Source organism: Erpetoichthys calabaricus, chromosome 1 (genome assembly GCF_900747795.2).
Source record: "Erpetoichthys calabaricus chromosome 1, fErpCal1.3, whole genome shotgun sequence".
NCBI classification, from domain to species: domain Eukaryota; kingdom Metazoa; phylum Chordata; class Cladistia; order Polypteriformes; family Polypteridae; genus Erpetoichthys; species Erpetoichthys calabaricus.
Window position 1 is genome coordinate 33,520,530 of NC_041394.2, and position 23,846 is coordinate 33,544,375.

Genomic DNA, 23,846 nt, shown 5'->3' on the forward strand with positions numbered 1-23,846 from the left:
TACTTTTACCGGGGAACCAACCGAGCCGATTCCATTATGCTTGGTATGTGGGAAAATGCTGTCCAACACTGCCATGGTTCCTAGCAAACCTAAACGCCATCTCCAAACAAAACAAGAACACAGACTCTTTTATTCAACTTCGTGAACAGACTAAGAAACAGGCAGCTTTAGTGAGGAAAACCACAATGACGAATGAGAGAGATCTCAAAGCTAGCTACCAAGTTGCTGAACTCATCGCCAAATCAAAACAGGCACACACGGTGGCAGAGACATTAATACTACCTGCCTGAAAAATCATTGTAAATGAGATGCTCGGCCCTGGCGCTCTTAAAGAAATAGCCCAAGTCCCTCTCTCAAATAATACAATTGCCAGACTTATTGATGACATGTCTGCAGACATTGAAAGGATCGTTTTGGAAAAGTTTCACGAAAGTGGAAAATTTGCATTGCAACTCGATGAATCTACGGATATCAGCGGACAAGCACAACTTCTGGCAAATGTGCGCTTTGCAGAAGGAGACACTATCAGAGAAAATTTCCTGTTTTGCAAGGAATTGCCAGAAAGAACAACAGAAGAGGAAATTTTTCGAGTTCTATCAAAGTATCTTGAATAAGGAGGACTTAAGTGGAAAAACTGCATAAGTGTTTGCACTGATGGAGCAGCCGCCATGTTTGGGTGCACCAAAGGATTTGTAAGCAGAGTGAAAGAGCAACATTCAGATGTCATTGTGACACATTGTTTTCTGCACCGTGAGGCACTCATTGCCAAGACATTACCAGCAGACCTAGCTCTTGTATTGGACGATGTTGTGCGCATGATAAACTTTGCAAAGACAAGACCTGTAAAAAGTCACGTTTGCATCATTGTGTGAGGAAATGGGAGCGGAGCATAAAGTGCTATTGCTGCATACGGAGGTCCGGTGGTTGTCCCGTGGCAAAGTTTTAGCCCGCGTATATGAAATGCGGGAGGAACTAAAAGTGTTTTTGATAAATGAGAGATGTGATGACGCTAAGTTGCATTCAAGTGATGAGTGGTGTGCAAGACTAGCATGTCTGGCGGATATATTTCAACCTTTCAATGACCTGAACACACGGATGCAAGGCTCGAAATGAAAACCCGTTCACAAGAGCAGATAAAATAAATAGAATTCCTTCAAAGGTGCAGCTCTGGCAACAACATGTGGAAAGTGCCAACCTTGACATGTTCCCACACATTCAGAAATGGCAAGGTATCAACATTGCTGCACTGTGTTAGACAATAGGCAAGCATTTGAAAACTCTTGAACAGAAGTTATCATTTTATTTCCCTTCAATTTCCACTGATTGCCTTGACTGGGTAAGAAACCCGTATAGCTCAACCGCAGTTGGGAAGGACATGACTTTGCAGGAGCAGGAGGAAATAACTGTACTGAGAGAAAATCGTGGTTTAAAGCTGAGCTTTGCTGATCTACCTTTGGAAAGTTTTTGGCTGACTGCTGCCAAGGAGTTCCCCATTCTGGCAAGCAGAGCTATTTCAGCCCTGCTCCCATTTTCCACAACCTACCTATGCGAGCTTGGCTTTTCAAGCATGACTGCTATAAAAACTAAAACAAGAGAGAGACTCAGAGCTGTTGAAGAAGATCTTCATGTATGTCTTTCTTCAGTTCTTGTGTGTATATCAGCGTTGTGTTCAACTAAACAGGCCCAGGTTTCACACTGAGTAAGTAAATTGTGAGTAAATTGAAACTAGAAGATCATAATATTTCAATACATATACTTTTTGTGACATATTTTTTAGGTGGTGCGCCGTGGGATTTTTCTAATCTATAATAATAAAAGGCAAAGCCCTCACTGACTGACTCACTCACTCACTGACTGACTGACTGACTCATCACTAATTCTCCAACTTCCCGTGTAGGTGGAAGGCTGAAATTTGGCAGGCTCATTCCTTACAGCTTACTTACAAAAGTTAGGCAGGTTTCATTTCGAAATTCAAAGCGTAATGGTCATAACTGGAACATATTTTTTGTCCATACACTGTAATGGAGGAGGCGGAGTCACGTATCGCGTCATCACGCCTCCTACGTAATCACGTGAACTAAAAACAATGAAGAGATTTACAGCACGAGTCACACGCGGGAACGAAGGTAAATGACGTTAATTTTTGACTGTCTTTTAATACTGTGTAAGCATACATAACACATGTGCAATTAAACGTGTGCATTTACGGGGTGATTTCTCAGGCTTAAAAGCTCACCTTTTACTAAAAAGGTAAATGCAAAACTATTTTCAATCAGTTTATTGAAACGCTCCCGTTAAGGATTGCAATAACATATTCGCGAGATAAAAGAACGAAGTAGGGGGAAATGGAGGAACAGCCGCAAACAGCGAAGAGCAAAAAATTAATTAAACAATTGAGAACGGAGCGAGTTAAGCATACAAGCATGTTCATAAGGGAAACAAAGCACGGTGTAAAACGTAAGTTTAAATTAAGTTTATAGAAACGCTCCCGCTGCGGATTGCAATAACATATTCGCGAGATAAAAGTTTAATGAGAAGACACGAGGTATAAACGAACCACACGCCGTGGCGCAACGTTAGGGGCAACAGTTTCAACCATTCTATGATCTGCTTCTCGCAACTGAAAGACGGCACATGGCGGATGTTAGCCGACTTGCTGACCGCAACGTTAGGGGCTTCAACTATGGCGCTGACGCCACATCTCAGTGCCAACACTTTGCAGACTGTACTTAAAAGACACGCCCTCCTCACTGGACAGTTAAAAACACCAATCAAACTAACGATGACATCAAGTATTACCCAATCAAAAGTAGGAAAGGAGGCATCTTCATAAAATGCGTGTGGGATGATTTCCATGAGACGCTGCTTTAAAAAAAAAAATGATAAAAAAAATACGGGATAAATCCCATCCAGTATTGATTCAAAACGGGACGCGCAATTTATGTGAATGTATGTATGTATATATCTATGTCTATATATATATATATATGTAGATATGTAAATTTGTATATGTATATATATGTTTATGTGGATGTGTATATACGTATGTATATGTACATATGTGTATATGTAGATATGTATATATATATATATGTATATATATGTTTATGTGTGTGTGTGTGCATATTATATATATAAAAGACAGCAACACTCATAACATATATATATATATATATATATATATATATATATATATATATATATATATATATATATAAAATATATGTGTATATGTATGTGTATATGTATGTATATATATATATATATATATATATATATATATATATATATATATATATATATGACAGCTACACTCATAACAATGACAATTACATTGACAATCATGTTACGTTATTTTTAAAATGTTTCCTTTACTTTTTCATAACCTCTTTAACACACTACTTCTCCGCTGCGAAGCGCGGGTATTTTGCTAGTGTAAAATACGTGCCATCGCTCAAAAAAGGTTGGGAGACACTGCTCTAGACCATCCTCAAGAAACTGTGACACACACACACACACACACACACACACACACACACACACACACACACACACACAGACACATACCCATCATCAAGATATCAATTTTTTCAGTATCAGGGGACCCTAAAACATCAAGGTTCATCGAGAACTGGAGATCAAAATTTTTGACGAATCTAAAGCTTTTGCTCTCCCCCAATAGACGATAGGTTATGGCAGTGGAGGGCACAAAGCAAAACAATTATTACATTCTTATACTAATAAATGCTCGAGTTATTTAGAAACAGGATACCTAATCAAAATTCCATGTGTTGACGTATATTTGTGTTAGTCCTTCAAGTTTCTGACTAAATTGGTTGTGTTAGCTCCTTTAGTTGGTATTGTGCAGAAGCAAATACTTCAAGACAACTCTCTGGCTTCCCTCTTTGACAGTTATGTGTGCTGGTGAAGACTCCAACACTATTGAAGTTGTCATCTTATTAAAACCTGAGAATGGGTAGAAACGGGGCTTCAACTCTACCCATGCTAATTGGTAGCCTATGAGGCTCAATTGCCAAAAGCCAGCTCAAACCAGAAGTACAATCGCAATGTAGGATATAGAATCGATACCATGAGAAATGAGTATTAAACCAATTCAAAACATGCTGCAAATCGATATTTATCAATATTTCAATACAAGTTTAATACCATTTGTGCTCAAATGCTACAATTTTGTATATGCCGATTTCATTGTCGGCAGCATGGAGTGATACAAGGGAAAATAAGAATCTTAAGGCTTAGTTCTGAAATTCATCTGAATTTAAAATATCAAGCAAAAGAATACATTTTAAAGTATGCAAAAAATTAAACAAAATTAAGACAAAATGCTGAAGCCGCGTTGTAAGCTTTAGAATGCAATAGTAATATAAATTGTAAGTCATATAAAAATTCTTATCAAACAGTAAATACTATGAACTAAATGCTTTTTATTTTTATTAAGTGCCCAACAACCTGTTGTTTTGGTGCCACTCAATCAGAGGTGTGTAGTAACAAGTTACATTTACTCCATTACATTTACTTGAGTTAACTTTTTAAAAAAATTGCACTTCTAAGAGTAGTTTTACTGCACCATACTTTTACTTGAGTACATTTGTGAAGAACGCACGCTACTTTTACTCCGCTACATTGGGCAACACTCAAATCGTTCCTTTTTTTCCATTATATACGCTATATTTTTGCCAGAGAGAAGCTGCCAGTGGATCTGCTGTATGACTGTTTCACCAAACAGTCGTAGCAACAATAATCGCATGGCTCAGTTCCACAAATCAGATGTAGCCATGCAGTCACATGACCACACACAAACGGTGGCGGCATAGCGGCACAAACTCCTCACAGACAGCGGACAGGGAAAGAAAGAATACACGAAAAAATGACAGCCAACTCCTGCTGAAGCTTAACCATCATTTCACTGAGTGAAGAACAAGCACGTTTTAACCAAACATGCACAGACACAGACAGTCAAGGTAAAGTGAGACTTCTTGTATGTGCATAAGCTGCCTTGTTCTAATGTTATTTTCTATCAGCTGTGCTATTTGGAGGGCAAGTGAATATGCAGTATTATACTGTCAGGGTACAGTATATTTTGTCACTGTAAGTAATTTGCACTGTTCTAACATACATGTTACCTACTCTAGGTACTGTATTGGCTTCAAAAGCTTTGTTGTGAAAAGCTGAGATTTGGAACTTTGTGTTATTTGTGCATCTTTATTTTGTAAAGATGTTATTTATTTTTACTCATTTTTTATTTTATAATTTGGAAATAGCAGAATTTGCACATTATTTTACATTTTTGTCTGTCTTATTACAACATTTCTAAAAAAATAAATCATTTATTATGATCAGTTACTCAGTACTTGAGTAGTCTTTTCACCAAATACTTTTTTACTCTTACTTGAGTAATTTTTTGGATGACTACTTTTTACTTCTACTTGAGTAATATTATTTTGAAGTAACGCTACTCTTACTTGAAAACAATTTTTGGCTACTCTACCCACCTCTGCACTCAATACAATCCAGCTTTTACAACATAGCAGTAATTTTCTTTCCACAGAGTTTTAACTGCTGCCAGATTTATCTTTGATCATGAAAAAAATAAAACATACTTGACAATGACACTTACTCAGCCAGAGAGAAGAAAAACAAAATGTATTTAACTATCAACAAGATTTTTTGTTCCCTAAAGAAAAATTCACATTTGGAAATAACTATTTTTTTTAAAACAAATTAGAAGGAATCAAGCTTGTTAACAACAAGATTGATTCAATGTCCAGCAACTCAACAGCGTAAAGTTAACACAACCCCACTATAGTTTTCCAATTAATCTCTAAAACAGGGCAATGGAAATCTTCATTTAACCTAACGCACTTTTTTTGTGCATAGAGGAATGTTAAAGCAACACAGCGTACAGGTTATTTCCAAGACTTCAACAAATCAAAAAATAAAAAAAAAAACAAGTGTTAAAAATCAATTAATTAAAGTTACAAAATTTCCACAGTTCTATTCTAAACACATTCTGAATGGTTACATAATACTAATTAATTATTATTCTTCAAAAATACCCTACTTAAAAAATACAGTTAAAAGAAGCAGATGTTAAAAGTATAAAACTGGCGTACAAAACACAACATCCCAAAAACAGTATAAAAAATATTTTTAAAAAAATACAATTAACAATTTTCAATTTACAAAGCATGTAATGTATACTCAATCACAAAATAACATAAGGAAAAATAAAAAGTTAAACTTACTTTCCCTGTTAAACACCGTCAATGTTTAATCATGCCAGCCGAGAATGCAGGAGCCATGGCACCGAGGTTCAGAGAACCTCTATTTTCTAAGCTGAAACTGGGGATCACGTTGTCTGTAAAATTTTAGGGGGAAGGGGGGTCTTTTCTACACCTGAAATGAAAGCAAAATGTAGAGTTAAATAGTGGTTGGTTAAACAGTAATACATGTCACAGCAGCATTCCCCCTGCTGCTGAAGAGGCAAAGAAGCACAACTTCACTGCAATCGACAATAATGACCCCTGTAAACTTATAAATATGCCACAGCGACATTAATTTTAACACACTTTGGTATAAACTTGATATTATATCAATAATGTCCAAATTTTCATGAATAATGACTTTCAATTTTCTTTTCTCTTTAGCATTCATGATCATTGGCTGGATTACTGCAAGATACATCCATATAATTTTCTTACTAGTATATGTTACAGTATTTAAAAATATTGTTTTCAAATACAAACAAGGAGAACACAAAAATCAGAATAATTAAGATCAATTTTGCTCATTATCTTTCAGAGGTGTTTTGATGTTTTACTTTTCAAATTAAAAATGAATCAACACTTCTTGCTGTATCAAAACAATTTTTAGTTTTAATCTTTATATTCAACAATTGTACATTAATGAAATAACCATTTCAAAGCAAGCAACAATGATCGGAGATAGTAATTCTTATAAAAATAAGGGATATTTTTGCTCAAACCTAATAAATTTACACATAAGTGAGAAACCAGGCACTCAAACATGAATGTATGACCATAGTTGACAAGTTTAAGCTATTCAAATGTAAATGTCCACTTAAAAAGACAGTTTATTGATCCCAAGCGAAATTTAAGAATGGCAAATCTAAACTGGTCTTATTAGAATGAACATGAATGGTGGATAAGTTCACCTTTAATGGACAGAATAGACTATAACTCACCATACCAATGTTTTGGAATAAGCAGATACTATTTAAAAAAAACAACAAGAAAAAACGATGAGTGAACTATAGCACCATACTACATCTATTAAGTGAAACCTTAGAAGAATTCGTGCCCTTTTGTTAACCTTCTCTATAATATGAAATGTCAGTGCCTGATTCTGTAGGCCAGTGCAATTTCCATAAACTAGATATAATGGGTGGAAAGTTCAGTAGCAAGGACAGAAAAATTCCATTGTAACACCAAAGGAAATAGCCAACTCCTTCATACCTTTTCCAATGCTATTCTAAAAACAAGGCTAAAATATATAAATAAGTCAGGAAATAATAAATACATGTAACATAATAAACTATAACATCACAAAAACACAATCCGACTTATCCACTGCAATGTTATACTGAAGCTATGTAAATCTGAACAATATTAACTACAAACTAAATCAAAGGGACGTTAAAAAATTCTGTATTTTTGAAATGAAAGTTAGTTTTTCCTAATCATGGCATAGATACAGCTGTCTCAGAAACTTGCATTAAGTAGAGCTGTATTTATAAAATTACATTTAAAAAGCATCTGCCATAGTATAATTCTATAGTTGTAATCAATGGAGCACCTAAAGATAAAGCCTTAAAACACATTAAATATGTCCACTTCAAAGTTGTAAATGTTCTGGTTTCAAAAAAAAAAAAAAAAAAAAAAAAAAAAACAAGCCTTCTGCATTTGAAATATACAGTATATTTTTAAAAATAAAGTTGTGAATTTGTATCACAGATTCTTGTTACTGTCTTAACTGAGGAAAGAATGCAAGTTCTCTTCTCTGTTCACAGTGATTTGTTAACATGAAAACCTCATCTACACAACAGTCCATGTAAAGGGCCTTACTGAATGTCACAAATCATTCAGAAACATGTCTAGCTGTTCAGCACAACACTTAATTTCTCCCTAAAATAATACGTAAAATTTACATATAATGGATGTAAAAATAAAATTAAAACATGGAAGACTCCTTCAAACCTTTCTTTATGACATCCAAAAAGCTTTGAAAATGTACCCTGTTGTACTAAGACATGCACCATCATACTGATAAGGTCAATACACAAACTTACTGCAATCAAAGTTCACAACTTGTTACTTCAGGTTTTATTAAGGGAAATTAAAAAAAAAAAAAGTCTCCAAAATTCCAGGAGAGTTTGTTTCTGGAAAATTGTACCTATCGGTAACACAAATGGTGGCCTCATATGACTAAGTTCACTAGCAGCAGGAGCAGTAACTCTCATGATCTCTAGTTATTTTACATTTTCCACATATGCCTCACCAATCTCCATTTACCATGAGACCCCCCCATAGAAACAGGTTGTACTTGCTACTCACTGTCTCTCTCCAATTCTTTCTCTCTTTTTATATCTTGTTTCAACTTTTAAATTCCTAATTAAGACTACAATTGCAGAATTCAGAAAGCAATTTACAGGCCACCATGCTCCCTGGAAGTGAAACATTAATGTACACGTAATGAAGTGGAAAGGGAAGACTAACTTCTTTAAATATGGTGGAGCCTCACACACAGCCCTAGGTTTTATTTGCAACAAATAAACATGAATACAGGTACTACCCCTTTTCTTTTCTGCCATGAGGCAAATAAAACAGCCCTGTAATTCAGAGGACATGGTGACTAAGGCAGACTGTGAAGTACAACACTACTGGCTCAGTACCCACTACTGACTCATTTTGTGATACTTAGCAAGATGCCTAAAATGTCTGTGCTCAAACTATACCACTGTGAGTAATAAGCCGCTTTGGATAAATGTTTCAGCTGATAAAACAAATACAAAAACACTTCTCGTTTAACAGGATATGTTTATTAAAGACCAAGCGACAACAGTGGCAGCCATAATAATTAATTAGAGCCATTAACAAAGTTTAAATAAAATTACATGGCGGCTGCTGTAAACACAGAACTTAAAGTGATTCAATAAATTAGATTAGATCACTTAGTATGTAAAAAATAATAATCCATAACCACTTCTTACACTATATCTATATATAACGCATTTAGAAAAATAGGTATGTAGAAGGCTATTTTAAAATCTTTCATTTGTTATGGCATTTGTACAGCTATACTTTAAAGTTAATGCTTATTGTCTACTTTGGGTGTTGGAGCAGTACACATAATATCAAATGAATCTACTCACTACTCAAATATATCTATTATGTACATATAGTAATCTGCACGGTATGATTACATAGCTGTTGACTTGATATCAAGACTTCCTCACAATTCTCCTGAACTGAAAAATTGATCAAACTACTTAGACATTATCATGCAGACCATTAAATTAAGTGATTTGTTCAGCTAAATATCATGAATGACATACCAAAGGACATAGAGCATACCAAAGTCTCCGCACACAACATTCATACCTAGTGAATCTCATATTTTCCAAGCCAGCTTTATCCATTATAGAATCGCAGCTGTGCAGGCAATAATAGGATAATCCAAGGACAGCATATACTTCAGTATACTTTTTTTTTAATAACTTTATATTAACTTGTTGCAGATGTTTAAATGATATGATAGCTTCATCTTCAGATAGCTACACAACCACAATTTGGTCATTATATGTGGCTTCCTTAAAATAACAGTTTAAAACATGGTTTGCAAACCTGCTCCCTTTCAAAGAACAAATGTCTCTTGAATATGCAGCTGCATTTAGCTCTGCTGCCAAGTTTTTGACAATGTTGCTATAATTTTTGCTTATTTGGAGAAGCAATTTTTTAAATGCAAAATTCTTTTGTATTTTTGTGATTTTAATTGTGCTTTATTATTAATATCATTAAAAAAGGTATTTCCTGTATAGCTCAACATCACACAAGGAATGCCTCAATGGGCTTTAATGGGCCCTATTTTTTGACGGTCCCCCCCAGCCTCAAATCTCTAAGACGGCAAGAAAAAACTCCCAAAAACACCTTGTAGCAGAAAAAAATAGAATAAATCCTGAGAAGGGCAATTCAGAGAGAGAGAGACCCCCTTCCAAGGTAGGTTGGGCATGCAATGGATGTCACAAAATGGTTAAACACAACACATGAAACAGTATGCAAGCAATCCTCATCACAGAGCTATATGGCTAATCTATCATTGCCACCTCAGAAATACAATAGAACAAAGTACAATTTGTACAGTTCAATAATGAATATAACCATTAAGCAATTTAAACAAACATTAGCCCACAAAAAATTGTAGATATGAAAATATAATGCAATTGGTTATGTGATATTTTCCAAGGACCCAAAAATAACTTCCCCTAGGATTTATGTGGGAAGCACCAAGAGTTACTGTCTTTTTTCAAAGCTGTGGTCTTACTAGCATGTCTTGGTTTATACTTGTCAGGTTATATTGTACAAAATGTTATTTGCCATTTTAATGACTTCTGCACAGTGCTGGACAATGGGAATGTTCTATCAACATAAGTCATTGATTTTTTTTTCAGAGGATGTTATAAATTAAATATTATAATTAAGTTTCCTTTTGCCAGCGTGTGGCATCTTTGCCTAGTTTTAAAGACTGCTCGATTCACTACAAATTATTTTTTTCTATTCCCTCTGCATTCACCAAATCACTCCTACTTTAGTGTCACTTTTCAATTTTACAGGTGTTTTATGCATACCAGAATGAGTATCATTAGCATAAATTAAGAAAAGCTGCCATCAGAGTTTTAAAGTGGCTAGGTAAGTGGTTTATTTGGTTATCTAATCTGAAGTGCAGATTGTTTGTTTAGCAAACAAAACAAATAATTTTAAATTTAAAAAGTATATTTACAAGTGGATAAAAAAGATCAGATTATAAGAACAAAAGAATTTCCTGCCTTGTGGCCAATAATACTAATACTAATTAGCAATACTAATACTCCTCTTTCCAGCGACCCAGAACCTGGCAGATCGGTTTATTTAATGGATGGAAGTGTTAAATGCCTTTCAGAAGACGGCTGCTATAGCTAGAGATGCTTCTTCAACATAATGGAAAAAAGTTAACACCTGCTCAAACTGCTTTAAATACTAAAGGATATGTTTTACACAATAAAAAGGAAGAAACATTTAGAAAAGGTTAGTTTATAAAGAGAGTCCACAGGATATTAAAATTTGATTAAATATTTTACTTCCTTGTACAACAAAGATAAAGAAAATTACACCAGTAAGAAAAAAAAACTATAAATAAAATTAAACAGTGTTTAATTTCTTGTAAATACTGTTTTGAATTAACATTTCTAACAATCACCCTTAAAAAACTAATATATCTGAATTGCTTTATTTAAATTGCTTTGATTGATTAAAGTGGTATTTTAGTATTGTTTCCTGAGCCACTAACTTATTAACTGATGTGGAGTTTGTGTGTAGAAACACAAAATATATATACTAAACTAATGAAAGTGTTCAATTAGCCCAATACTGATACAGCTATATAATAAATTCAAACTCTTAATTCAGAATATTTCATGGTCTTTACAGCTCATTTGTGAAGTTCAATCACAATTATACTAAAATAACAGATAGATAGATAGATAGATAGATAGATAGATAGATAGATAGATAGATAGATAGATAGATAGATAGATAGATAGATAGATAGATAGATAGATAGATAGACACTATTAATCCCAAGGGGAAAGTTTACAGCAATGTGCCAATCTCTCTTTATTACATAAGTCTTGCCAGTCTTTTTATGCATTAAATATTTCAATAGAAACAAATTTAAAGATTTAAGACAGGGGTGGGCAAATTCATTCCTGGAGGGCCGCAGTGGCTGCGGGTTTTTGTTCCAACCCAGTTGCTTAATTAGAAAACAATCCTTGCCAATAATTACATTTCATGGCTTGTTAGTGCTTTAACTCTGCTAAGTTATTCTCATATCCTAGATTTTTTTTTTCCATTCTAAGGATATCATTCAAATACTTTGAAGTGTAAAATGGATGGGTAATTTTCAATCCTTCACTTTCTTCTCTTCTCTTTCCTTCCAAGTATTTAATTAAACCAAATAGTGCATGATAAACACACACAGGTGTAAAGGGAAACAAGCAAAATGGTTAACTGCTGGTTTCTTTTGTCATTTGTATCTTATTGCTAATAAGGAGCAATTAAAAAACAAGAATGCAGCTGTTTAAGACTTAAATAAGCAATAAGGGTTCATAATCTTAACAAGGGAGATAACTAAAATGAAGCAGAAGTGTTTCTAGAGCAATAAGTGCTTCTTATTAAGCAATTGGGTTAGAACAAAAACCTGCAACCACTGCGGCCCTCCAGGAATGAATTTGCCCACCCCTGATTTAAGATATGATGACTAGTATTTCACGAACTACCCGATCCAACTGAAAATGCAGAACTCCACCAGGAATACATAAAGACAAATTTTGGAAACAAGACCAAGACGACAAATGTGAAAATAGTGATGGTATTTCTGTAACTTTTCCACAACGCAGAATGGGCACATAATAAAAGCAGGAAAATAAAAACATCCATTTTCTTGAACATACTTTTTCCAGTATTGGTACGAGGGGAGTCTGAGTGTTACCCAAAAGCATGGGTATACAACATCATCCATATCACAGGGTATACATCAATACAGGCCAAGATTTCAATGACAACAAAGTTGTTCTATAATGTGTTTGTTTTTGTCATCAAACTTAGAAATTAAACCAAAAATCTACCCAGCTGCTACCTACATGCCACTGTGTGATTAAAAAAAAAGCTTAGATAATTCTGCACAGTTTGAGGCTGTGCACATGCTTTAACTGCACACAATTCAGTATCTTAAGAGGAGCCATTTAAGGTGTTTACAAATTAAAATATCACAATTCAATGTGACAAAATTCAATTATAGCTTAAAAAAAAAAAGGTTTATTATCCCTTGAATGGGCTAGTGAAATTATATAAAACACCCCTTTGTGTTCTGTTCTTAACAGAGCAATTTGCAGCAGATCTTATTTTGTTTTTATGCTGAGAAATATGACGTTTGGTTGTATGTACTTTAAGTATCACTTTCTTTTTTCTTTATTTCGCCTTATACAATTTCTTGCATTAGGAATTTGTTAGTTTTCGCATACCCCTTGGGGTCAGAGCGCAGGGTCAGCCATTGTACAGCGTCCCTGGAGCAATTGAAGGTTAAGGGCCTTGCACAAGGGCCCAGCAGAGTAGGATCTCTTTTGGCAGTGACGGGGATTCGAACTGGCAATCTTCGGGATACCAGCACAGATCCTTTACCTCAGAAACCACCACTTTAAAAGGCACAGCTCCAGCTTAAATTGATGCACAAAATAAACCACCTAAAGTAAGTAAAGTAATAAAAAAATCATACTAAAGACAGTGTGTTAACTGTTTAATGTAAGTTAGTTCACATACAGTCATATGAAAATGTTTGGGAACCCCTCTTAATTCTTTGGATTTTTCTTTATCATTGGCTGAGCTTTCAAAGTAGCAACTTCCTTTTAATATATGACATACCTTATGGAAACAGTAGTATTTCAGCAGTGACATTAAGTTTATTGGATTAACAGAAAATATGCAATATGCATCATTACAAAATTAGACAGGTGCATAAATTTGGGCAACCCAACAGAGATATTACATCAATACTTAGTTGAGTGTCCTTTTGCAAATATAACAGCCTCTAGACGCCTTCTATAGCCTTTGATGAGTGTCTGGATTCTGGATGGAGGTATTTTTGACCATCCTTCCATACAAAATCGCTCCACTTCAGTTAAATTTGATGGCTGCCGAGCATGGACAGCCTGCTTCAAATCATCCCATAGATTTTCGATGATATTCAAGTCAGGGGACTGTGACAGCCATTCCAGAACATTGTACTTCTCTCTCTGCATGAATGCCTTTGTAGATTTCGAACTGTGTTTTGGGTCATTGTCTTGTTGGAATATCCAGCCCTGCATAACTTCAACTTTGTGACTGATGCTTGAACATTATCTTGAAGAACTTGTTGATACTGGGTTGAATTAATCGACCCTCGACTTTAACAAGGGCCCCAGTCCCTGAACTAGCCACACAGCCACAGAGCATGATGGAACCTCCACCAAATTTGACAGTAGGTAGCAGGTGTTTTTCTTGGAATGCTGTGTTCTTCTTCCACCATGCAAAGCGCTTTTTATGACGACCAAATAACTCAATTTTTGCCTCATTAGTCCAAAGCACTTTGTTCCAAAATGAATCTGGCTTGTCTAAATGAGCATTTGCATACAACAAGCGACTCTGTTTGTAGCATGAGTACAGAAAGGGCTTCTTTCTCATCACCCTGCCATACAGATGCTCTTTGTGCAAATTGCGCTGAATTGTAGAACGATGTACAGATACACCATCTGCAGCAAGATGTTCTTGCAGGTCTTTGGAGGTGTCTGTGGGTTGTCTGTAACCATTCTCACAATCCTGCGCATATGCCACTCCTGTATTTTTCTTGGCCTGACAGACCTGCGTTTAACAGCAACTGTGCCTGTGGCCTTCCATTTCCTGATTACATTCCTTACAGTTGAAACTGACAGTTTAAACTTCTGAGATAGCTTTTTGTAGCCTTCCCCTAAACCATGGTACTGAACAATCTTTGTTTTCAGATCTTTTGAGAGTTGCTTTGAGGATCCCATGCTGTCATTCTTCAGAGGAGAGTCAAAGGGAAGCACAACTTGCAATTGACCACCTTAAATAGCTTTTCTGAAGATTGGACACACCTGTCTATGAAGTTCAAGGCTTAACGAGCTAATCCAACCAATTTGGTGTTGCAAGTAATCAGTATTGAGCAGTTACATGCATTCAAATCAGCAAAATTACAAGGGTACCCAAATTTTTGCACAGTTGGTTTTTCACATTTGATTTAATTTCATACAACTAAATACTGCTTCATTAAAAATCTTTGTTCGGAAAACACCCCAGTACTCAGATGTTCCTAGGAAATGAGACATACCACTTATCTTTTTTGATGAAAGTAAATTATTATGCAGGCTGAGAGGGGTTCCCAAACTTTTTCATATGACTGCATATTGATAAGCAGAGCATAAATTGTTATATAAACTAATAGCCATAAACGTCAAAACAGAAATAGACTGAAAAGAACATGAGGCACAGAAGAAATCTCTACATCACTCATACATGTCATTTTTACTTTATAACTTGAACCTAACAATTTCTGCTCCCTGTTGCCATGTGGAGTAGCATTTTACACCATTGCACTTACATGATATCCACTTATGTAATGTTATATATATTTACCATATAATGTTACATTTAAATTAATAAAGTAACAATTGAAATTTGATCTTTCTCAGCACAGTCTGCTAGTTTTAACAATTTACAAGTATTGAAAAATTGGAGTTGTGACCCACAAAACATTATGTAATTTTGTTCAATGCCAGAATTCCACTAAAGTAAACCTGAAGTGTTGAAAGGCTAAGAAAAAGTTAAGATGACTACTCTCATTGCTACTGCCAAATTACATAATACCATTGCGCAATGCAATTTAAAGAATTTTATTTTAGTATACCTATAAAGGACATACTAATTATTTCCCTTTACAAAATGTGCAGACAATGGGAAATAATCATAACACATATCCAGAAAATAGCTTTTTCTTTTCCCCACCTAGTAAGTCTCCCCTATATTATAAGCAAATAATGCAATAAATGCACTTCTCTCAAGACAACAGGATCTAAAAATATTTAATAAGAGTGAGTGAGGGAAGAGCACCCATATAATGCATCTCCTTCTCAGGGGCCTCATTTATGAAGGGACTAGCTTTTCTCCCAGTCTAAAGGGGGATGAAATCTAAGTAATAAACGTAGACTCCAGTGTTAATGTTTGCAGTGCGCCATGCAATGTACATGTCTCTGTCTTTTGCCAGTTGGTTTGGGATTCATTAAAGCAGTGTTAATGCTTGTGATGAGCCATCTATTGGAATGACAAATATAGTGCATTTTATTACTACAAATGTTTGTGCTGTGCCATCTCTTGGAATGGCAGAGACATAACAACTGGATAGCCACGCAGATACAGTCATGGCCGAAATTATTGGCACCCCTGGAATTTTCCTTGAAAATGCACCATTTCTCCCAGAAAATTGTTGCAATAACAAAATGTTTTGGTATACATGTTTATTTCCTTTATTTGCATTGGAACAACACAAAAAAACAGAGAAAAAAGCCAAATCTGACATTTCACACAAAACTCAAAAACCGGGCTGGACAAAATTATTGGCACCCTCTACTTAATATTTGGTTGCATGCCCTTTGGAAAAAATAACAAATCAAGTGCTTCCTATAACCATCAACAAGCTTGTTACACCTCTCAACTGAAATTTCCGACCACTCCTCTTTTGCAAACTGCTCAAGGTTTCTCAGATTTGAAGGGCGCCTTCTCCCAACAGCAATTTTGAGATCTCTCCATAAGTGTTCAATCGGATTTAGATCCAGACTCATTGCTGGCCACTTCAGAACTCTCCAGCGCTTTGTCTTCAACCATTTCTGAGTGCTTTTAGGAGGTATGTTTGGGGTCATTGTCCTGCTGGAACACCCATGACCTCTGAAGCAGACCCAGCTTTCTGACACTGGGCCCTACATTGCGCCCCAATATCTTTTGGTAGTCTTCAGATTTCATGATGCCTTGCACACAGTCAAGGCATCCAGTGCCAGAGGCAGCAAAACATCCTCAAAACATCTTAGAACCTCCACCATGTTTGACTGTAGGTACTGTGTTCTTTTCTTCGTAGGCCTCATTCAGTTTTCTGTAAACAGTAGAATGATAAGCTTTACCAAAAAGCTCTACCTTGGTCTCATCTGCCCACAAGACGTTCGCCCAGAAGGATTTTGGCTTCCTCAAGTACATTTTGGCAAACTCCAGTCTGGCTTTTTTATGTTTCTGTGTCAGCAGTGGGGTCTTCCTGGCTCTCCTGCCACAGCATTTCATTTCGTTCAGATGTCGACGGATAGTTTGAGCTGACACTGTTGCACCCTGAGTCTGCAGAACAGCTTGAATATGTTTTGAAGTTGATTGGGGTTGTTTATCCACCATTCAGACTATCCTTCGTGGCAGTCTTTTATCAATTTTTCTCTTCCGTACACGTCCACGGAGATTAGCTACAGTGCCATGTGTTGTGAACTTCATGATTATGTTGCGCACAGTGGACAAAGGAACATGAAGATCTCCGGAGATGGACCTGTAGCCTTGAGATTGTTGATATTTTTCCACAATTTTTGTTCTCAAGTCCTCAAACAATTCTCTGCTCTTCTTTCTGTTCTCCATGCTTAGTGTGGCACACTCAGACACACAACAGAAAGGTCGAGTCAACTTTTCTACATTTTATCTGGCTTCAGGTGTGATTGCTATATTGCCAGCACCTGTTTCTTGCCACAGGTGAGTTCAAACGAGCATCATATGCTTGAAATAAAACGATTTACCCACAATTTTGGAAGGGTGCCAATAATTTTGTCCGGCCCATTTTTGGAGTTCTGTGTGACATGATGTCAGATTTGGCTTTTTTTCCCTCTGTTTTTTGTGTTGTTCCAATGCACATAAAGGAAATAAACATGTATATACAAAAACATTTGTAATTGCAATAATTTTCTGGGAGAAACGGTGCATTTTCTGGGAAAATTCCAGGGTTGCCGATAATTTCGGCCATGACTGTATATCATTTTATTAATATGGATATGATCTTACACAGAAAAAATGGCTTATAAACAATAAGAAAACTCTCCTACACATACAAGCTGAAAAACATGAATAGGATCTTTTCTTTGTGAATGTGCTTGCTCACATTCCCCTAACAACCCAGACAGAAGGCTAATTCAAGATGGCTGAGATTTAATGGAAAATAATAAATTCTGATGTCAAAAGAATGGATACTTTGGGTATGAGTCAATACTAATGTTCCAATAATGTTTAGTCTTTTTTCAGTGTCAGTAGAGTTGAATGACAGTCAGTACTGGACTTACACATGATTGAAAATAGACAAATTACTCCAGAAGGCAAAGTAATATGTGAGAAAAATATGAGTAAGACTTGCATATACTGTAAAAATGGCTCACGGTAAAGAAAAAGCACAGCCTTTACACGTCTCAGAAAGAAAAACAGAAGACATGTCTAGAAATGCTTTGTCTCCAAGACCGGAGAATTTTGGCATGTGATTGACAGAATTGTGCATTTAAAAAAAAAAAAAAAAAAAAACCCAAAACACACACTCAGGCTTTCGTTATTACCCCTTTTATCCCACTACAGAGTTTGTATGCAATGCATGCTTTGTGAGCGCAATAATGTTACTGATGAGATGTTAGTTTTAATCGTTCAAGTTGTAGTGTCAATGTTGTATGAGGAGACAAAATGACGACCTGATGAATCACTTTTTACTAAAATCTCCTATACTGACCCAAGAAAGGAATGGAAAGGCATTTTACATCAAATACATTCAAATGTGTGCTTTTAAGCATCCATCCATTTTCTAACTGCTTTATACAAAACCATCATGCACTTTTATGCATATAGTACTGTGTGCACTGCAGTGCAAACAGCTTTAGCAAATAAATGTATCATATATATATATATTATATTCTTTTACAAAAAAGGGCACAATATTATTCATTTTAATAGTGGAGATACTTTAATTAAAAAAAACAGTTAAATGGGATTTCTGTTTTTGCTGTGGTACTGAGTATAGTGAAATGTCATTCCCAATAACAAACATACACATAATGAAACCAAGTGTTTCAGATTTGACAGGATTCAGTTTATAATTGCTGAAATATTTCCATCATTGAAATTTAAATTCAAACTGAATGTGACAAAAAAAAATGCATTTACTGTGAAATCAGTTTTTGTATGCACAGCCAGCCAGATTTATTAATTCAAAACCACAACAAAACAGTTTGCTAGTCCAGAACAGCTATACAGTAGGGCTGGGAGATATGGACCAAAAATCCTATCTTGATATTTTTTAGCTGGTGATATACGATATATCTCGATATTTTTTCCATCACATAAAGTAATAACAAGGCAGTTATGAGTCAAAGCCATATGTCTCAAATGTCACACAGGCACTTTTATTAACATACAGCTGTAGATGTACATGAGAAATGGCTCAAAAATAACCTATCGGCATATATTAAATAATTATGCTCCTTGAATAAAATAAAATAATGTTCTTTCCTGCATTACAAAAGACTCACAGCTGTGCAATTAAGAAAATGTAAATAGAAAAGATAGAGAGCAAAAATAACAAAAGACCAGCTTGCTCTTTCAAAAGTGGGTTTCCACTTAAGTAGAGAGTTCTATCTTTACCAAAGTGCTTCCTCCTGTGTGTAGTCCTGTACAAACATCTAGACTCTGCAAATAACAGAACATGTGACAACTTTCTTACACAGAGAAACAGCCCAGGTGATGTGGGCATCATCCATACCATCTCCTGTAACACACAAAATAAAAACTTTTTAAATTACTGTCATTTTTATGTAAAGAGGCAGATCACTCAAAGGCAAATTAACAACCGTGTTTAGTAGGGATGTATAAGATTTAACTATGTGTGTAAACTGTGTTGTGTAATGTGTAACCTACAAAAGGATTTAGTTAAACCATTTTGGTAAAATCACTAGCAAATGCAGATGTATATTTCTTAGACCTTTTCAATCTCAAACACTTCTGAATTTAAAATCCATCATTGTCTCTTCTTAAGCAGAGTTTTGGCTCTGGTGGTAAGGATTTGCTGGCAGTCACTGGTTTGAATCCCACAACCGCCAGAACACTTCTTTGGGTACTTGAGCAAGACCCTTAACTGCAATTGCTTCGTCCTGGGTATGACGTTAACCTGCATCTGGCCCTGCATGCGTCCCTCCAACTAGAAAGGAAAACTTGGGTGTTGGTGGCATAATTGGCACTCCAGCCACCATAAAAACCTTCATGCAGCTCCACACGGAGTTGCGTGGTGTTGAGGCATCACCCACTGCGCATCATGTGTGACAGGTGTGATAACGAGCTGTACACAGCGCACGTTCCCCCTCCCTTTCCTGTCTCTTCTCAGCTAGATCTCTCATTCAGTGTCACAATTCTCAGTGTAACACATGCACGCACATACTCCAATAGGACTGATATTTTATGTATCAATTTCATAAGTGATAGCTGTATAAGCTTAAACATTTCAAATAGATTATCTTGTGGTCAAATAGGCACATTTAGCTCTGTAAGTGGTTCTATAAATCTTTTTACTTAACTCTTTAAGGGCAGGCAGAGGGCGAAAAAAAGCTACAAATGTCAATAAAACCATTGCTTGGAGAACTGTTAGACTCGTTGACTTGACATTGAATCCCTGCGTGTGTGTGAGTAGCACAGAGTAAACAACGTTTAGAATGGCATCGACATCGGGCGAGACAGTGAAGCGAGTGTGCAAAGCAAAATACTCAGTGGATGACACTTTGCGTATATTTTATTATTTTGAATTGGACTCTGACTTGTTGGAATATGATTTGGTGCAAGTGATCTGGAAATTGAGATCTGAAACGAAAGTGGTTTGTTTTCGGGGCAGGAGTCTAGGAAGGCTTCACAATTTGGGCTGCAGCATGCATTTTCACACTCTTTTCATACTGCACTTTATGGTGCTGTTGTAAATGGTGGAAAAGATTAGTAGTGCTCAAAGCTTTCGTCGGGACTCGTTTTCTGCATTCTGTACAGAATACATTGTTCTGCTGCTCATATGACACTTTGAACCTGAACCATATCCAAATAATTGGGCCATTGTTTTTCCTTTTACCAACCAGCTCTTCTACGAAGCTTCCTTCGTGTCTTTATCCATTTACATCCTGTCAGTGCCTGCAGAACTTACAGAGTAAGCGGTGGGGGAGGGATGAGTTATGTTCAGAGAGGGAAAGAGGTGGGGCAGGGTGAAGCTGTGCAAGAGACAAACAGGGAGAAGAGAAAGGCGAACTGGTGGCTGTACGAGAATAATTTTAACACAACATAGACTCGATATAAACGATATTGTCTCAATCTACATCTCGTATGAAAATTTCGATATTTTTTTAAAACTCAATATATATCGCCCAGCCACACTATACACTTGTACAAAAATAAAGTGTGATAAAGTCTTTTATACAACTGTACTATACTGCCAAACGGTTGTGTCATATCAACAGAGCTAGTTAATGTACTACAAATTCTACAACAATTGCATTGACTTAAGTGGATTTAAGATCTGGCATTAAACAAATACACAAAACAGGAATTATATTTATACCAGATTACAAGGGGGGACTGGGAGTCACAAAAATTTACCCATTAATATATTCTTGCTGTTAGATTAATAGGAAGTACTTTGATATAGACAATGTGTACTACAAAAATAACAATAATGAAGTTCAACATTTAATGTTGAAACTCTCTACATTTGTTTAATTTAAACAAAATAAGAAAAGGGCAAATGCAAATTTCAGCAGAAAAAAAAAAACATACGTAAACAATAAATGCATCTTCTAATATAAAAAAAAAAAGATGCAAAATGTCAGTTGTTTCCATAGTGAAAGAACCATGCATATTTCCCAGCATTGATTTTTGACATTATGGTTAAATTTCATCTACAAAAATCATAGCAACACTACAGGAGCTCAATCTGCTCCTTTACTTTATATATCTGAATGAGGCATGTTCTGCGCTTAGTGTACACTTTAAACCAAAAACTGATGTGTTTCCCCCCCACATACTGTAAACTGGAACACCCTAGCCTTCTATCAAATAAAATAAATATTTAAAACATCTGTATTTAACACTGTCTATTAGAGAAGAACACAACATGTTAAACAGAAAAACATTTAAACTTAAAACATATTACTGTTTGCATGAAACAGAAAACATTACCAAGTAACATTCCTGTGTTTGTAAGCACATCATTTGAATCCTGCTAAAATGATTACATAGGGTGAAGATATAATAACATTAAACAGAGCACTGTGTGCACTCCTAACCAAACTTAGTGTGGTGCTCTGGACTGCCAAAAAAGACTGCCCCTGCAGCTTAAATTTCCTACCTCTGGTTTACTTAAACTGAGTCAGCACTGAATTATCAAAATTAAAAATAAACAATATTAAATCAGTGTTAAAAACTGCTTCTCAAATTTATATATATATGTATATATATATAACTGTTTATACATATACACACACACACACATATACACACACACAAGAGTAAATAGCGCTGCCAGAACAGAAAGCCTCCAGGGGCCAGGTAAAGCATTGTAATTATTTGTGTCTTCAAAGTATATACAGTGCATCCGGAAAGTATTCACAGTGCATCACTTTTTCCACATTTTATGATGTTACAGCCTTATTCCAAAATGGATTGAATTAATTTTTTTCCTCAGAATTTTACACACAACACCCCATAATGACAACATGAAAAAAGTTTACTTGAGGTTTTTGCAAATTTATTAAAAATAAAAAAACTGAGAAAGAACATTTACATAAGTATTCACAGCCTTTGCCGTGAAGCTCGAAATTGAGCACAGGTGCATCCTGTTTCCCCTGATCATCCTTGAGATGTTTCTGCAGCTTAATTGAAGTCAACCTGTGGTAAATTCAGTTGACTGGACATGATTTGGAAAGGCACACACCTGTCTATACAGTGGTGTGAAAAACTATTTGCCCCCTTCCTGATTTCTTATTCTTTTGCATGTTTATCACACAAAATGTTTCTGATCATCAAACACATTTAACCATTAGTCAAATATAACACAAGTAAACACAAAATGCAGTTTGTAAATGGTGGTTTTTATTATTTAGGGAGAAAAAAAAAATCCAAACCTACATGGCCCTGTGTGAAAAAGTAATTGCCCCCTGAACCTAATAACTGGTTGGGCCACCCTTAGCAGCAATAACTGCAATCAAGCGTTTGTGATAACTTGCAATGAGTCTTTTACAGCGCTCTGGAGGAATTTTGGCCCACTCATCTTTGCAAAATTGTTGTAATTCAGCTTTATTTGAGGGTTTTCTAGCATGAACCGCCTTTTTAAGGTCATGCCATAGCATCTCAATTGGATTCAGGTCAGGACTTTGACTAGGCCACTCCAAAGTCTTCATTTTGTTTTTCTTCAGCCATTCAGAGGTGGATTTGCTGGTGTGTTTTGGGTCATTGTCCTGTTGCAGCACCCAAGATCACTTCAGCTTGAGTTGACGAACAGATGGCCGGACATTCTCCTTCAGGATTTTTTGGTAGACAGTAGAATTCATGGTTCCATCTATCACAGCAAGCCTTCCAGGTCCTGAAGCAGCAAAACAACCCCAGACCATCACACTACCACCACCATATTTTACTGTTGGTATGATGTTCTTTTTCTGAAATGCTGTGTTCCTTTTACGCCAGATGTAACGGGACATTTGCCTTCCAAAAAGTTCAACTTTTGTCTCATCAGTCCACAAGGTATTTTCCCAAAAGTCTTGGCAATCATTGAGATGTTTCTTAGCAAAATTGAGACGAGCCCTAATGTTCTTTTTGCTTAACAGTGGTTTGCGTCTTGGACATCTGCCATGCAGGCCGTTTTTGCCCAGTCTCTTTCTTATGGTGGAGTCGTGAACACTGACCTTAATTGAGGCAAGTGAGGCCTGCAGT

General features: G+C 35.9%; 1 protein-coding gene across 3 annotated transcripts in view; it reads right to left on the reverse strand.

Annotated features, from left to right (window-relative positions):
• Positions 1 to 23,846, reverse strand: part of bicra (BRD4 interacting chromatin remodeling complex associated protein) — a 175,023-nt gene that overhangs the window by 72,055 nt on the left and 79,122 nt on the right. For all 3 annotated transcript variants that reach the window (XM_051936195.1, XM_051936191.1, XM_051936187.1), the window contains exon 2: positions 6,267 to 6,417. The gene's annotated coding sequence lies outside the window, so the exon portion shown is untranslated. The remainder of the gene's footprint in view (positions 1 to 6,266; positions 6,418 to 23,846) is intronic.